Below are 9,295 nucleotides of genomic sequence, written 5' to 3' on the forward strand. Positions count from 1 at the left end.
TTGTTTCAGGACTCTCTAACTTTTTAAAGAATTATTCCATGCTAGTCTGTAAGTGCAACACTAACAGCATAAGCCAAAAGACTCACATCTCAATTTTTCTTAAGTTTTTATGGAAGTGAGCATTGTAAACTCAAAATATCTTATATTGAGACTGTCATAACCTGAGGAAGTTTTATATAACTCTAAAATTGGAAACAAAATTAAAAGATGGATAAAATCCTGTATTAGCACAGCTATTGAGGAAAGAAAAGAGTGTGAATAGGTACCTCTCTGGAAGCATTTTGGGAATAAACAGCAACATAAAATTTCATGCATCTATTAACTCAGCAAAATACATGCATAAGTAAGAATTACTGAACAGAATTATAGTTAAAGAGCTACTGATGAGTACAAAAATTTCAAACAATCAAAAATTTATATCAGTAAAGTAATGATAAGAAGTTATGTTATATTGAAATTATAAATTTAAAGCATCTAGTTAAAAGAATGAGATAGATCTAATTGAGTAGCTAGAAAGCTTTTTTTGATATATTAGTTAATGACTAAAGCAACTTGGAAAAGAGCATAAACTTATGATCGCATTATTGTAAAAATTAAAATGAAATTGAAAAGTGTGTGTTTATGATGCATAATAGTTGGCAAAATATGCATACACAATAAAACTATTAACCATAGTCACCTTTGGAGGGAAGGGTTAAGAGCATGAAGGTAAATACCTTTCTTCTGTATATATTTAATTCTTGCTTGTTTTACAACGAGCAAGAATTACTTATATAACCAAAAAATAATTACCTGGAACATTGTTTTAATAAAAGGTTCTTCTCATTTGAATTCTTGGCCAAAAACTCCTGTAAAACACATACCCTAGAACTTACTGCTACCTCCCTTATAAAATCCTGGCCCAAGAGCACCCGTAATGCTGTTGCACTTACCCCAACTCTTATGCATTCTAGGTTAGTGCGGACCACAACAATGGTGTTGACAACCATTGAAGAAAGTGGATAGTGGGGGTCTAGTTGTAGGACTCTCAACACTTTAATTCCCAGAAATACCACTACACACTTATTTATAATTTCATATTAATTCTGAGGCTGCTTTTTAATTATTAATTTTATTTATGTTAACAGTTTGTTTAGAAGTAAATTTATGGAACTTACAACTCAGCAACACTGATGTGCTAAATTTCAAATCTCCATTTTTGCTGATGACAAGAGAGTTTTACAGACTACATCTTTATATATATATTTACTTATTTATTTCAACTTTTCTCTTTATTTGAGATGAAGAGAGAGAGGAAAAGGAAGATGGGAATAAAGAGGGAGAAGCATCAACCTGTTCCACTTAGTTATTTCATTTAGTTATGCATCTTTTTATATCTTAGAAGGCATTTTTGTGATATGATTAACATACAATAGAACATCTAAAATTCACAATTAAAAAAATTTGGCATATGTATACAACTATAAAATCATCACCACAGTTAAGAAAATAACATACCCATTGCCCTAAAATTTCCTCAAGTAACCCCTCACTCTTGCTCTTTCCTAATCCACCACTGATTTCTTTCTGTTAGTAAACTTTCAAGAAATGTAAATAAGTAAAATTATATAATACATACTCTTTTTTCTGGCTTCTCTCATTAACATAACAATTTTCAGATTTCAAACATTTTGTGTTTTAATAGTCAATCCTTTCTATTATTATATGTATATATCACAATTTTTTAATTTTTAATTTATTGTGTTTACATGGATTCAAGTGTCCCACTGAATATAACTCCCTCACCCCCACCACTGTGTCCCTTTTTATACCCCATTTTCCCCTCTCCCCCTTACCATCTCCCCCTTTCCCTCTAGAATTTTCTGTCTTGTTATCTCTATCTCTGTGTTACATGTATATAGTTTCACTCATCCCTTTATCTTTTCTGATCCCATCTCCTCATCCCCCTTCCCTATGACTGCTGTCCCTCTAATCCTTGTGACCCTGTCTCTGCCTCTATTTTGTTCCTCAGTTCACTTTGTTCATTAGATTCCACATATACGTGAGATCAATGGAACAGAACCCAGAATCTAGAAATAAACCCATGCCTTTATGGTCAATTGATATTTGAGAAAGGAAGTAAAAGCATACAATGGAGTAAAGACATGCTCTTTAATAAATGGTGTTGGGAAAATTGGACAGGTACATGCAAAAAAATGAAACTAGACCAACAACTTACACCATTCACAAAAATAAACTCAAAATGGATAAAAGACTTAAATGTAAGTTGTTAAATCCCAATTTGTTAATCCATTCATCTATTAATGGACATTTATGTTATCTTTCTATTTTAAATAAAGCTGCTAGAGAAATGGCAGCATGAGAGATACCATTAATCTCTCTTCTTGAAATTTCAAAAAATTGAACAGTTATAATACAACAAAAGAACCCCAGTGGAGCTTGTACACTTGCCAGAAAAGATCCACTGAGAAATAGACTAAAGGTGGGAAAGGTTGACCATGGTGGCAGAAGATAAAACACACTTAGAGTTGGCTCTGGACAGGGAAAAGGCATAGACTATGTGGCCTTTTGTCTTCTGGGGCTCTGGAGAGGGGAGAAACTTGTAGTGACTGGGTCTTCTTCTGCTGAGAAGAGTGGTGAGATTGAGGAGAAGTGGGGTAGATATCAAAACAAAGTGGCGGCAGAACAAGGAGTTACTACCAGTGTTCCTACAGTCTGCCAACAGCTCACACTCAGCACAGAGACAGAGACAAACATGTGTCCCTCAGCCTTCAACATCCTGCCTCCTTCACCTTGTGCATAGGGAGAGTGGCAGAGACATACACCATAGCTAATTCTAAAGAGCTTCTCTCTCCCCTGAAGAACAGAGGTACTGTGTGTCTGTACCACTGCTCTGTTGATACATTAGACTACAGCCTTGCCTCTATCATTGTTACAGTAACAACTTAGTAGAGGTTAGCTGAGAAATTTTACAGAGCAAAAATGTGTAATACAGCATCAATTCCTAGAAGAAAACTAATAAACTTCTCAAAACTAAATTTTTTCTTGTTTGCTTTGAATTTTATTTTCTTTAATTTTTAAAAAATTTCTACTTTAGTTTTTGTGGGTGTTTTATTTGTTTTTGATTATTTTTGCTTTTTTCTCTTTGGTTTATGGTGGTTTTTCTCTTACATTTTACTATTTTTAAAATATTACACTTTTTATTAAAATTTTATTTTTATTACTTATTTTAAATTTTTTGTAGTTTTTTTTGTTAGGTTTCCTAAAAATACAATTCTCAAATGCCACCATAAAGAAGAAAATGAATACTATGGCTACATAAGAAAGAGACATACTTCAGAAAGAAAATGAAATATCTCCAAAAGCATTCTCAATCACATGGAAAGCTTGGAGTTAAATGATAAAGAATTTAAAACTGAAGTTTTGAAAATACTCAATGAGATGAAAGAAAACAATGATAGACAATTTGGTGATCTCAAAAAACAAATTAATGAACAAAATGATTACTTCAACAAACATATTAAAACTTTAAAAAAACCCAGACATAAAAACTCAATACATAAATTGAAAAATTAGGTAGCAAGTTAAGCTAATAGAACAGTCTATATAGAGGAGAGCATCAGTGACATCAAAGGTGGGCAACTAGAGATGCTACAGAGAGAAGAGATTCACAAATTTAAAAATAAATGATTAAGAGGGGTTAGGGGAGGGGAGGGGCACAAAGAAAACCAGATAGAAGGTGACAGAAGACAATTTAACTTTGGGGGAGGGGTATACAGCACAATCAAATGTCAAAATAATCTAGAGATATTTTCTCTCAACATATGTACCCTGATTTATCAATGTCACTGCATTAAATTTAATAAAAAAAATAAAAAAAGAAAAAAAGAACAAAAAGAAGAAACAGGAAACTGAAAAAAAATAAATGATTAAGTTCTAGAACAATTATCTGACTTCATTAAAAAAGCAACATAAAAATAATGGGTATATCAGAAGAAGAAGAAGAGAGAGAATGGAATGGAGAGTTTATTCAAACAAATAATTGATGAGAACTTCCCAACCATATGAAAAGTGGTGGATCCCCCAATCTAAGAATGAAGCAGAATGCTGAGTTACCTCAACCCAAAGAAACCTCCTCAAATGTACATCATTATAAAAATTTCAGAAATCAATGAAAAAGAAATAATCCTCAAGGAAGCCAGGGAAAAGGAAAAAATGGCATATGAAGAAAGGCCCATAAAGTTATCATCAGACTTCTCAGCAGAAACTCTACAAGACAGAAGAAAGTAGACCCAAATTTTCAAAGTACTAAAAGAGAGGAATTACCAGCAAAGAATAGTATATCTATCAAAGTTATCTTTCAAATATGAAGGAGAAATAAAAACTTTTCTAGACATGCAAAAACTGAGGAAAATTATCACCAGAAAACACTTACTGCAGGTAATACTTGAGGGTTATTCTACTGGATGCAAAGAACAAAACAAAACAAAACTACAAGTAAAAGCTTCAACAAAGTTACAATAAAAACAAGGATATTATGTCATGACAATAATACAAAATGAGAAAGGCTAAAAATATGCAGCAGCCAATGAAGTTGAACTGTAAAAGCACTCACAAGGAAAATAAATCTTTTATATATGACATTTTTTCTCTTAATCACCTACTACTGGTAACCAACCATGAAAAAGCCACTACTGAAACACATCACTTAAAAATTAATAGAGGAAAGAACTAGGGAATAAAACCAAACAAAAACTAATGACAGAAACACAATAGAGAAAAACAAAATGAGACACAGAGATACCAGAAAACAAAATATAAAATGGCTATAGGAAATCCTCATGTATCAATAATCACCATAAATGTATAGACTGAACTCATCAGTACATAGGCACAGAGTAGGAGATTAGATCAAAAAGCAAATCTCAACATTATGCTGCCTTAAAGAGACACATCTAAGATGCAAGAACAAAAGTAGACTCAAAGTGAAAGGTTGGAAAATGATTCTCAAAGCAAATAATACCCATAGAAAAGCAAGTGTAGCCATAATCACATCTGACAATGCTGACTTCAAGACAACAAAGGTAACAAGAAACAATGATGGACACTTCATATTGGTAAAGGGACACTATGTCAAGAAAGACATAACACTCCTTAATATATATGTATTGATTCAGAGAGCACCAAATTTATAAAACTTCTACTAAATGATCTGAGAATAGAAACAGACAGAACTACTATTATACTTGGAAATCACAACACCCTATTGACCACTTTAAATAGATCATCTAAACAGAATATCAATGAATAAACATCATCCTTAATTACCACATTAGATCAAATGAACATAATAGAGGTTTACAGAACATTTAATTGCAAAACATCAGATTATACATTTTTTCCTGTGTGCATGAAGCATTCTTAAGGTAGACCATATATTGGGCAAAAAACAAAAAAACTAAACATATTCAAGAACAGTGAAATTATACCAAGCATGTTCTCTGACCATAAGGCTTTAAAATGAGAATTCAACTACAGTAAGAAAGTAAAGAAACTCACAAAAATGTGGAAATTAAACAACATAGTTTTAAATAATGGCATAATCAAAGGAGAAATAAAATCAGAGATCAAAAGGTATATATAGACAATTAAGAATGACAACAAAACATACCAAAACTTCTGGGATGTAGCAAAAGCAGTAATAAGATAGAAGTTTATATTATTACAGGTTTATATTAAGAAACAAGGGAGACCCCAAGTAAATAATCTAATATCACTTCTTAAAGAATGGGGAAAAATTAACAAAGAAAACTCAAACTCAGTAGAAGAAAGGAAATATAAAAATTAGAACAAAACTAATGAAATAGAGAATAAAAACTATAGAAAAATTAATACAACAAAGAGCTGGTTCTTTGAAAAAAGTAATAAAATTGACCAACCACTGGCTACACTCACTAAAGAAAAAAGAGAAAAGACTCATAAAAACAAAATGCAAAAATAAAATGGAAAAATTACCACAGACATCATAGATATACAAAGGATTATACTAGAATACTATGAAAGATTGTATGCCACCAAATTCAGCAATCTAGAAGAAATAGATAAGTTCTTAGAACTATACAATCTTTCTAGACTGAGTCATGAATAAATAAAAAACCTAAGTAGGTTCATAAACAGCAAAGAAATAGAAAAACTATCAAAAAACTCCACAAAAGTAAAAGTTCAAGACTAAATGGCTACAACAGTGAATTTGACCAAACATTCAAAGAAGAGATGGCACCTATTTTTTCAAAGTCTTCCAAAAAACAGCAGAAGAAGCAATACTATCTAACACATATTTTGAGGCCAAAATAAGCCTGATACCAAAACCTGGCAAGCATAACATACAAAAAGAAAAACACAGAACAATATATCTAACAAATACAGATGCAAAAATCCTAAACAAAAATTGAATAAAAGAATACATTACAAAAATAATATATCACGATCAAGTGGAATTCATTCCAGTAGCACAATGATGTTACACATACATAAACAGTCAACATAATTCATAACATCAACAAAACAAAAGACAAAAATCTACAATTCTCTCAATAGATGCAGAAAAATCAGTAAGATACAATATCCATTTATGTTTAAAACATTGAATAAAATGGGTATAGATTGAAAGATCTCAAAAGAGTAAAGACCATATATGACAAACCATCAGGCAATATCATGCTAAATGACGAAAAATTAAAAACCTTTTCTCTAAAATAAAGTAGGAGACAAGGGTATGCACTATCTTCACTCTTATTCAATAATAATGGAAGTCTTAGCCACAAAAAAAAATAAAAGATATTCATAGACTGACCAGGTGGTGCTGCAGTGGATAGAGCATAAAACTGAAATGTGCAGGACCCAGGTTTGAAACCTTAAGGTTGCCAGCTTGAGTGCAGGCTTATCTGGTTTCAGCAATGCTCACCAGCTTGAGCCCAAGGTCACTGGCTTGAGCAAGGGGTAACGTGATATGCTATTGCCCCCCGGTCCAGGCACATATGAGAAAGGAATTAACGAACAACTAAGGTGCTGCAATGAAGAATTGATGCTTCTCACCTCTCTCCCTTCCTGTCTGTCTGTCCCTACCTGTCCCTCTCTCTATCTCTGTCACACACACACACACACAAAAAGATATCCATGTAGGGAAAGAAGAAATAAAAATAACAATTTTTGACCATGAAATGATTCTGTATATGGAACACTCCAAAAACTCTGAAAAGAAACTATTAGAGACAATAAATAAATACAATAAAATTTCAGGATACAATATCAATATACAAAAGTCTACAGCTTTTCTATCTGTCAACAATAAAACTTCAGAAAATGAATTAAAAAAGAATTTCTTTTAAAATTGCAACAGCAAAGGGGCCCTGCCTGTTTGGCTCAACTGTAGTGCTGCTGCCTGGTGTGTGGAAGTCCCGGGTTCAATTTCCAGCCAGGGCACACAAAAGAAGCCCCAATCTGCTTCTCTACCCTTCCCCTTCTCCTTTCTCTCTATCTGTTTCTCTTCCTTTCCTGCAACCAAGGCTCCATTGAAGCAAAGTTGGCCGAGGCACTGAGGATGGCTCCATGGCCTCCACCTCATGTGCTAGAACGGCTCCCATTGCAATGGAGCAATGCCCCAGATGGGCAGAGTATTGTGCCCTAGTAGGCATGCTAGGTGGATCCCAATAGGGTGCATGTGGGAGTCTGTCTGTCTGCCACTTCACTTCTCATTTCAGAAAAATACAAAAAAAAATGCAACAGCAAAAATAAAAATAAAATATCTAGGAGTAAACTTAATAAAAATGTGAAGGACCTAAATACTGAAAACTACAAAGTATTACTGAAAAAATTGAAAAAGACAATGAAATAAAAAAATGTTCCAGGTTCATGAATTGGAAGGATCAACATAGTTAAAATGGCCATATTGCCCAAAGCAATATATAAATTTAACGCAGTCCTCATCAAAATCCCAATTCCATTTTTAAAAGAAATCTAACAAAAAATAACCAGATTTGTATGGAACCATAAAAAAAACCAACTAAAGCAATCCTGAGAAAAAAGAATGAAGCTGAAGGTATCACATTACCTGATTTGTAATTATACTATAGAGCTACAATAATAAAACAGCATGGCATTGGCAGAAAATGAACATACAGACCAAGGGAACGGAATTGAGACCCTCAAAATAAAACCATTATATATATAATATATAATATATTATATCATATGTATTTATATATAGTACATATAATATTAATATAATATTATATATTATATATAATACATATATTAATATAATATATGATACATATATTATATATTATAAATATATATCAATATATATTATGTATATAATATTCATTTATATTATATTATATACATATTATATACATATTATATAATATATCATATATAGTTTATGCATAATATAATATATAATAGATATATTTTATATATAATATCTATATGTGTGTATATATTATATATAAAATCTTGGACAAAAACACAATGGGGAAAAAAGCCACTGCAATACATATTGCTGGGAAAATTGGAAAGGCACATGCAAAAAATGAAACTTGACTAAAATTGGTTCCCTTGAACAGAAATTAATTCAGAATAGAGCAAAGGCCTAAATGTAAGATGAGAAACAATAAGTTACATAGAAGCAAACATAGGTAGTAAACTTATGGACTTTGGCCACAGAGAACAATTTATAAATTTGACTGTATAGGCAAGAGAGGTAATGGAAAAAATAAATAAATAGGACTCTATCAAACTACGAAGCTGCTGCCCAGCAAAAGAACCTGACAACAAAACAAAAGAGCAGCTAACCAAATTGGAGATGATAGTTGCCAACAACTGCTATGATAAGGGGTTAATATCCAAAAAATATATATAAAGAACTCACAAAGCTCAGCAACAAACTCACAAACTATCCCATTAAAAAATCACAAATGACCTTCTGACCAGGTGGTTGCACAGTGGGTAGAGCATTGGTCTGAGACACTGAAGACCCAGGTTCAAAATCCGGCGGTCACTGACTTGAGCACAAGCTCACCAGCTTGAGAACAGGGTTGGCGGTTTTAGCTTGGAAGCATAGGCATGATCTCATGGTCATTGGCTTGAGCAAAGAGTCACTGGCTCAGCTGGAGCCCCCTGGTGAAGGCACATATAAGAAAGCAATAATGAACAACTAAGGTTCCACAATGTAGAATTGATAATTCTCATCTCTCTCTCTTTTTTGTCTGTATCTCTCTCTTTCACACACACA

This window comes from Saccopteryx bilineata, chromosome X, assembly GCF_036850765.1.
Source record: "Saccopteryx bilineata isolate mSacBil1 chromosome X, mSacBil1_pri_phased_curated, whole genome shotgun sequence".
NCBI classification, from domain to species: Eukaryota; Metazoa; Chordata; class Mammalia; order Chiroptera; family Emballonuridae; genus Saccopteryx; species Saccopteryx bilineata.